Genomic DNA, 9,792 nt, shown 5'->3' on the forward strand with positions numbered 1-9,792 from the left:
CTGTGGGGCGCCGGGGCGCGGGCTCCCGTCCCCGGGGCTCTGGCCGAGTGTTTGCGGGCGACAGCCGGGGCAGGAGTTAGAGGGGAGCCGAGTGCGCCACGCAGGAGACGCGCAGTCCCCGAGAGGAGCTCGCTGCGACAGAGGCGGCGGGGACCGGAACCGGCCAGCACCGGACACCGTCGGCCTCCGCCGGGCTGGGCGCTCGAGGGGGGCAGCCTCGGGAACGTGTCTAGTGGGAGACTGGATTTCATGGTTATTTAGTGTGAACCTCGAGGCCGGGGAGAGGAGGAGGGTGCGACACGAGAACACACCCCCCGGCAGCGGCCACGATGGCTGTGACCCCGTGGAGACCCCCCTCCACAATAGCCGGGCCCTGTGACCCGCAGCCCGCGGGACAGCAGGCGGTGGGCGCCGGACACTGACTTCCCCTGGCCCCGTTAGCCTCGGAGGTCAGACGTGACTGGGGACACCCCACCCCCACCCCGGGTCAGTAGCGAGGCCCTGGGAGCCCCCGGGAGGTCAGATGTGACGGGGACACCCCCTGCCCCAGGTCAGTGGCCCGCTGCACAGGGACCTGGGGGTGTGGGGTCAGCGTGCGGGGTGAGCACACGGGCACGGAGCGCGAACAGCGGGCAGCGCCCCGCCTGCGCAAAGCTGGGGTGCGCACGTTGACCTGGGTGGGAGTGGATTTCCTTGGGGCGCTTTGGAGAGCTCCTGCTTCCTGTTTGTATTTCACAAGCGTCAGACTTCTTAGTGTGAGGTGCCTCCTTTCGGGGTGACCTCACTGAGCGCTGGCCTCCCTTCCTCTCAGGACGCAATCTCACCGGCTTTTGTTGTCAGCTGGGCTCGGGAGGAAGTGACCGCAGCATCGCTTCCTGCCTGGAAGTGGACAGCAGGACGGAGCGAGGGTGGGAAGCTCCGGTGCCCCAGCTGTTTGCTAAGCTACAGCCTGAAGTCTGTTAGTTCAAACCCACCCACCTCGCTGCCACTACCCCTGCTGCTGCCAATATAGGTCCCCAGGTCTGCTGCTGTGGGCACGTCAGTGCCCTCACCCTCGTGGTCACTGAAGCCACGGCCGGTCACTCTGCACAAGGCGTAGTTTTGCCTCGTTTTGGAGGCAGGTCTGCTATGTACCTGCGACGCAGGACCCCAGTGGTCACTGCTGGGGAAGTCGGGGCTCTGTGAGCTGGAGAGGATCGATGCCCATGTCGCCAGCTGCCACTGCCCACCCTCCATGCAGCATGATGACACACGTTTAGAATTTGTCCCCCCTCCGCCCTTTCTCCCCTTGCCTCGGGAGCAACCAAGGATGCACTTCTGCATTTTTTTTCTTTGACATTTCGTATGTTGCTCTTTCGGTTGAGAATACGTACAACAAACATTTTCCAGTTTCATATTTGCTCTAAAATGGACTCTCCAGTCCCAAGAGCATGCCTGAGCGACCCAAGTTCCACAGTTCTGCACTGGGGTTCTTTTTCTATTTAATTTCAACTTTTTCTGTTTGTATTAATTGGTTTGCTTTCAAAGTTCATGCACACTGTATTTCACACTGTTCTTCATTCACATGGTGTTTTTCATACAGTCATTCTCATACATTATGTTTTATAAAATCATCGTGCACCGTGCCCAACAGTACCCTGTCTTTTCGCCTGGATCCTTCCCATTTCCTTCCTCCCTCTCTCCACCCACCACACTGTGCACCCTTGTGGTTTCACCCCTACCCATCCTCGGCCCTCCCTCCCCTGAATTCCTATATATGTTTTACTAGTTATATTTTTACAATAATGGTCTTAAAAATTGTATAGGGGCCATGCTAATCTTCGTTGTATCACTCCAGATTAGTATATGTGCTGCCTAAGCACCATTCTGAGTTTTTTTAAACCTATTTTTGTCTTCTCTATCGTTTTGTTATTGTTGAACTAAACAAAATCATTCCAGGCGTGCCTTTTGCCATCCTTAACAATCTACATGCTTCATCACACCTTTGTATATCTTTATTTGGTGCTTACTTCTTGTTCTTTTTTTCAGACTGTATGCTAATTACTTGATTCTACAAAACTATCTTAAAGTCAAAACCAGCAACCAAAGCCCTTTAGCCATCAAGTTAATTGTGACTCACGACCTTCCATCTGTTTCCAATGCTGTCCATCTTTACCGAGGAGACTGGCCATGTTGGGCACCAGCTGGTGGATGGATTTGAACTATCAGCCTGTTGGTTACCAACTCCATGTCATGTGCTGAGCCACTGTTGTGGTGTTGTTATGTGCCTGCGACTGATAGCACCCCTATGTACAATAGCCCTAAACCCTGCTGTGTCCTGTGCCAATCTCACTGGCTCCGACACCTACCCCCATTAACCCCGTCACTGAATCAATCTACTTCATAGAAGGCCTTCCTCTCCTGCACTGTCCCTCCTCCCTCCTAAGCATGACGTCCTTCTCCAAGGACTGGTCCCTCCTTGCAACATGCCCAGAGTATTTCAGATGAAGCTTCAGAATCCTTGCCTCCAAGGAGCAACCTGGTTTAACCCTCTCTAGGATGAACCTGTTTGTTCTCCTAGCAGTCCATTGTATATTCAGTACTCTTCTCCAGCACCACAGCTCAAAGGCATCAATTCTCCTTCTGTCCTCCCTAGTCATTGTCCAGCTCTCTGACGCATAGCAAGTGATTGCAAAGACCATAGCCTGTATCAGGTGCACCTTAGTCTCCAGAGAGACACCATTGCTCTTGAGTACTTTGGAGAGCCCTAACAGCAGACTTTCCCATCATAATACGTCTTTTAATTTCCTGGCTACTGGTGCCAGGAGTGTTGACTATGGAGCCAAGCAAACTAAAGCTGTGAACAATCTCAATCTCTTCACCATCCATCCTGATGCTGCCACTTGGCCCAGTGGTGAGAATCTTATTGAGCTTCAATCCATATTGGAGGCTGCAGTCCTTGACCCTCTGCAGCAAGTGCTTCAGGTCCTCCTCAGTTTCAGCAAGCAGGGTTGTGTCATCCACATAACACAGACTGTTGATGAATCTTGCTCCAATCCTAATGCCACACTTCTCCTCGTACAGCCCAGCCTCTCAGATAATCTGTTCTGCACATAGGTTAAAAAAGGTATATAGATAGGACACATCCCTGGCGTACACTCTTCCCAATTTTGAACCATGCAGTGTCTTCTTACTCTGTTCTGATGACTGCCTCCTGGTCCTTAAAAGTCATTGCCACCTTGTTAATCAGACATGAGTGCCTTTTTGCATTCATTTCATACATTTGTCCTGAGACATTCTGTGCCAGACACTGAACAAAGTCCTGGAGATATACATCATGTCCTTTTGGGGAAACCAGAAGCTCAGGGTTTAAATAACCTGACTCAGATTTGGATTGTACCTAGGGCTGGAGCCTGGCACTGTTGGACTGCACACTCTGTCTTTTTAACCACTGGAGAAACTTCCTCAGAGGTTGTGCACTGCTTTGGTCTAGGAGGGCTGTCCCCACTGCCTTGTGTGAGCACTCTCTGGGGAAGGTGTATAATTGGTTTAACCAGGGGCTCTGGTGGCCTAGTGTTAAGGGATTACACTTCCAACTCAAAGCTACATGATTCAGATACATCAGTTGTTCCAAGAAACAAAAACAGGTAATTTTCCATCTCTGTTCTGACTTGACACTACCCAACAATAACGACAATTGGTTTAATATTTGGAAATCACTCACATTCTCCACACTGTTGCTGCTGGCCGCTTTTTGCTCCTAGTGACCGCCGCACAAGGGGACAGGCCGCTGCCTGGTGCAACATCATCCCAGGATTCAGATCAGACTGTGTGACCCACAACTTCACGGGTTGTTTTTCAGAAGTGGATCACAGGTCTTTCCTGCTAGTCCATCTCAGTGGGAAGCTCTGCTGAGACGTGGTCCTATCACAGCAGCACACAAGTCTTCAGTAACACAGTGATGCCGTGTGCGGCCCCTCGACCAGAAAGCCAGCAGGTCTCCTTGCCAGCCCCACCACGAGCGTGGGCACCTCTGATGGCAGACCTGGGTTCCCTGAGCAAGTAAGCAGCAGTTGAGAGTCACCACACTGCACCAGTCACTGGACTGCCTCCATCTGTCTTCTCATTCCACGTTTGGCTTCAGACCTTTTTATTCACAGCATTCTAGGCTAATCTTTGTGTTCTCATGTTTTTGTGGAAAGGACTGAACTGGCATATCTACTCCACATTGTACCCTAAACTGGACGACATTTAGTGTTGTTATGTGCCCTCGAGCTGCTTGTGACTCATAGCAACCTTATGTACATCCCTAAACCCTGCTCTGTCCTGTGCCAGTCTCACTGTCTCCAACACACCCATCCCGATTACCCCAGCACTGAATCAATCCACCTCCTAGAGGGCCTTCCCCTCCTGCGCTGTCCCTCCACCCTCCCAAGCATGATGTCCTTCTCCAAGGACCTGTCCCTCCTTACAACATGTCCAAAGTATGTCAGACAAAGCCTCAGAATCCTTGCCTCCAAGGAGCAGCCCGGTTTAACCCTCTCCAGGATGAATTTGTTTTCCTAGCAGTCCATGGTACCCTCAATACTCTTCTCCAGCACCACAGCTCAAAGGCACCAATTCTCCTATCCTCCCTACTCATTGTCCAACTCATTGACATATAGCAAGTGATTGCAAAGACCATGACCTGTGTCAGACACACCTTAGTCTCCAGAGTGACACCATTGCTCTTCCCTAACAGCTGACTTTCCCATCACAATATGTCTTTTAATTTCCTGGCCGCTGGTGCCAAAAGTGTTGACTGTGGAGCCAAGCAAAATAAAGCTGTGAACAATCTATAGATTTTTTTTTCTTCAAATTTTAACGGGCTTTCAAATCTATTGATGGGCTTGGAAGGAGTCTTGGTCTTGGGTTGCTAATCAGAAGGACAGGGTTCGAATCCTCCAGCTGCTCTGTGGGTGAAAGATGAGCCCCCATAAGGATCTATAGACTGGCAGACGCGATGGAGGGTCGCCACAAGTCCAAGTTAACAGCGAGTCAGCGGGTTTGGTTCTGGACCCAGGATGGGTAGGGAAGCACTGCAGTTAAGTGGATGACTTAAAACAGAGAGGTTGGTAGTTCGAACTGCCCCCGGGAGAAAGATGTGACAGTCTGCATCTGTAAAGCCTCCCAGCTTGGTCCTTGAAGGGAGGGTCTTGCCGACTGTCCCAGGGTCACGCTGAACAGGGTGGGCTTCGAGCACAGGACAGGAGCAGAGAAGTGATGTTACGTAACAGTTTAGTTAGCTTCTCACTGGTGGCTGGTGACCGTGAGCACCTGTCATGGGCTTTGTTTCCAATAATGCGTCTTCTGCTGAATGTTAGTTCAACTCTTTGTCTTGCTTTTAAACGGCATTATTACAATATTACAAGAGAGCTGAGAAATGTAGAAAGAGTCTTCTGTCTTCCTTGTCAACTTGCCCAACTTTCGGATGCAGAGAAAGCAATTTTAAAAAAGGAATACTTTGGCTTTGAATTAGGAGCACCTTAGTCTTTAAACTGGCACTGTTGCTCTTTAGAATTTTGGGGAGGTCCTTGACAGCAGATTTCCCCAATGTAACATGTCTTTTGGTTTCTTGATTGCTGTTACTATGACATTGATTATAGACCCAAGTGAAATGAAATTGTGGACAATTTAATTTTTTTCTCTCTGTCTTTCATGGTACAGCTTATCAGTCCAGTGGTGAGGATTTTGTTTTCTTAATGTTGATTGTGGTGTAATCAAATTGAAGGCTTTGATCATCTTCAGTCAATGCTTCAGATCTTCCTTACTTTGGGAGGAAGGGTGTGCCACCTGCATAGGACAGGATGCTGATGAGTCTTCGTCCAGTCCTGATGCCACATTCTTCTTCATTTAATCCAGTTTCTCAAATTATCTGTTGAGCATACAGACTGAACAGATAGGGAGGAAAAGTACAACCTGGCTTACACATTTTCTGGTTTTAAACCATGCAGTGTTCCCCTGATCTGTCCAGACAACGGCTTCTTGGTCTATGTATAGGTTTCACATTAGCAAAACTCAGTGTTGTGGGATGCCCATTCTTCTCAATGTGAACCATAGTTTGTTATCAAGAGTATGTCCAGGTGAGTGAGACAAGTCTTACCTTTTTAAGGAGCATTCTGACTGTCCTTCAGAGATAGACTTGTGTATTCTTACAGAGCTGATAAGCTTCCAAAGACAGACAGACTAGGAAGATAGAAACACTAAGAAGAATGATGGGCTATCCACTTCCAAAAGAACAGGCCTTTGAGAAGTCTGTGTAAATAAAATAGAGCACACTTAGATTAGACTAGCAGATATGGCACTGGGGGCTGGAGGCCTTGTATTGGGAAGAGACTGGCTCAGGACAGGGCGGGGTTCTTAGCTGTTGTACATAGGGTCACGGTAAGTCACAGGTGCTGATATTCTTTGAAAACACCGTAATTCAGAGATGTCAATTCTTCCTCAATCATCTGTGTTCCTTGTCCAACTTACATCTTATGAAGTGATTGAAAACATCACATTGCTTTAGTCTTTTAAACAACGTATGTCAGTTTACCACATGAGTAGATTCTGTTCATTGTTTTGTCTTCTCAGGAAGAGGTGCTGGCATGTCCACAGGGGCTACACGTCCCCAAAGGCTGCACTTCTCCCATGGCTCACACCCACCAGTGGCTTCTCCAGAGAAAGACGGGCCGTTTCCTCCTGTGCAGTTTACAACCTCAGACACCCCTGGGGGATCCGCCGTGAGACGGTTCCAACCCAACAGCAATGAGTGAGTGAACGATGTTGTTCTTTTGATTTATTTCTCTAGGTTCTCACCAAGACCGCACTTTCTTAATTACTGGAGTTTTGTGTTGTTTTTGTAAGGTGCCAAGTTGATTATGACTGATAGACATCTTACAATGTGTCCAGTGGTATGCATAGTGATTAAGCAATTGGCTGGTAATCAGAACGTCCACGGTTCAAACCGACTGCCTGCTCTGAGGGAGAACGAGGAGGTGACCTATCTCCTTGACGATGTACACCTTTGAAAACCTTATCGGGCGGCTCTACTCTGTCTGGAGGGTCTCTGTGAGTCAGAATCAATTTACCAGAAACAGATTTCTCGTTGTAAAAATTTTTATATTGGGAGTATAAGTTCTCCAACTTTCTTCTTTTATATAATTTCTCCAACTTTCTTCTTTTAAAGTCTTTTGGTCTCTTTTAGGTTCTTTGAATTTCCATATAATCCTTAGTTTCAGTTTGTCTGTCTCTTCCAAGAAACTAGGGAACACTGGGCCTTTAAATGGTATTTCTTGGGTGTTTTGATTTATGAATCTGGCATAGCTTTGCATTTATGGAGGTCTACTTTCTGTCAGTAATATTTGTAGTTATCCATGCTGACGTCTTGGGATTCATTATTAACTTTATTTTTGGCCATTTCATTTTTTGTTTTTTATTGCACTCCCCTTCAGTTTCCCGCCTCTTCAGTTTCCAGTTATGTAAGAATGGGATGATTTCAAAGCGCCATCCTTGTTGCTTTAAACTTGCTAAACTCACCCACTAATCTCAGCAGTGTCAGGGCTGTTTACACACATGGCCACACTGGCTGTGGGTGGTAACACCGTTACCTTTTTTCTGATCTGTGTCCTTTTAAAAATTATTTTTTTGCCTTTGGCTAGGATATGCAGTACAGTACCGCACTGTAATATCTAGCTGGATAGTTTTGCATTACTCTCAGGGAAAGAGGTAAAGAATCCAGCATCTCCTCACTGAGCGTGGCATTACGCGCCACGTGATCGTCATCTGAACGAAAGCATTCCCTCACGTTGCCGTTTTACACAGCATCACAAGAAGCTCCTACTTTGCTCAATTCCATTTTCTGCATTAACTGACATGAACATAGGGTTTTCTCTTTTATTAAGATGAAGTACAATTTTTTGAGTATTAATCCAACCTTGAATTAGTGAGATTAGTTCACTTTGTACATAGTATATTATCCTTATTTTTATTGGAAGATTTGATTTGTTAATAATTCAAGTATTTTCTTGGCCATGATTATAAAGGATATTGGGTCATGGTTTTTCTTTTCTTGTAATAGCTATGTGAAGTTTAGTGTCAGGGTAATCTTGACCTCAAGTGATAAATTGGGCAGTATTTCTTCTCTATTTTCTAAAAGAGCCCTGGAGAGTTTATACTGTTTCTCCCTTAAGTCATAACACTAAGTCTAGAGTTTTCTTTGTGTGAAGGTTTTTGACGATAATTAATACTCTTTAGTAGATCTGATGCTGCTAAACTTAATTAATTTTTTCCCATCAGTGTTGGTAATCTGTGTTTTTCTAGGAAATCTGTGTATTTTAATCATGTACTTTTATCAATATACTGGCATTGTTTAATCTTCTCACATCTACGATTCTGTACTGGTACATCCTTTTCCGTCCGCTGAGCCTCTTGTTTGTCTGCTTGTATTTTCTCTCCTTTGCCCTGTCACCGACCTATGGGTCACATTGATTTTCTTAATCTTGACAAAACTCTGCAGCTGACTGGTGTTGTCTCTGGGGGTTGCGCCTCCCATATTCCATCCACTTCCTTTCTGATTTTGCTTATCCTTTCCCTTCTACTTATTTGGAAAGAACCTGCTCTCTTTTTTCTGGTTTCCCATGAGGCATCACAATATCATTTATTTGGAACCCCGCACATCATGAGTCAGTCATTAGCTACCTGTAGTAGCTGACTCTCGTATCTTCCTTGTCAAAAAGGTTCGAATGGTCATTTGCTTTTTCTCGATCCACAGATGGTTTATAAGGATGTCCAGTTTGCAGTGTCTGTGGCTTTTCCGGGCCGTGCTATTCTATTTGAAATAATACAGATTCAGTGGAAGCTATGATGGTCATCCACAGAGTTCTGTGTGACTGCCACCCTTTTCTCCCAGCCGTAACGTTTTACATGACTGCAGGACAATCTCCAAACAAGGACGTTGAGGGCACTGATGATGGCTTAGTTAGTGGTAAGGAGCTGAGCTGCCAACACAGAGGAACATGGTTCAAATCCACTAGTGGCTCCACTGGAGAAAGATGGGCAGTCTCCTCTTGCACATTCTCTGCCCTGAAAAGCCATTGCAGTTTAACTCGATGGTACAGAACAACAACCCATCAGCAACAACAAAACGTAAGGGCATCCTAAGGGCGTAGTCTGCCAGCCCACAGCTCGAAGCAGTGCCTCCCCGGTGGGTCAGACTGGGTCAGACGATGGGCCAGCTCCGCCCGAGCGATTAGCAGCCTCAGAAAGCCCAGTGAAGCCTCTGCAGAGAGTCAGTCCCGTCTGGATGGCAATATGTGAGTGACTGACCACCCACGTAATTTAGATTCCTGCAGCTGAACATGGGCTCACACACGTGTGAGGACCTGCTGTGGACAGAGTTTCGTGAAGATTTATCACCTGTGTAGACGGGTGTAACCACCACCACGGTCAAGACACTGTTCTCTCACCACAGAGTTCGCTCCTGTCACGCTGTCCAGTGGCCTCCATTGTGCTCCCCTCCCCTGTCCCAGCCCTGGTAACTGCTAACTGCTCCTCCTTTCTGTAATTTTATAATTTTGAGCATGTTACAGAAATGAAATGACGGCGTATGCTACCTTACGGTTGCGTTTTCATGTATAGTTAATGAATGTGAGCGCAGTCCCCTTGAGATGGGTCCACGTATCGTTATTCTCTTTTGTGGCTATCCAGTTATGACGAATACTGCTGGTGGGTGTTGCCTTAATGAAGAGAGATGTGTTCTCTTACAGCTAAGAGGCTAGACGTCCAGATTCC

Source organism: Elephantulus edwardii, unplaced genomic scaffold, assembly GCF_000299155.1.
Source record: "Elephantulus edwardii isolate Elephantulus edwardi_28Jun2011 unplaced genomic scaffold, EleEdw1.0 scaffold00200, whole genome shotgun sequence".
Lineage (NCBI taxonomy): Eukaryota > Metazoa > Chordata > Mammalia > Macroscelidea > Macroscelididae > Elephantulus > Elephantulus edwardii.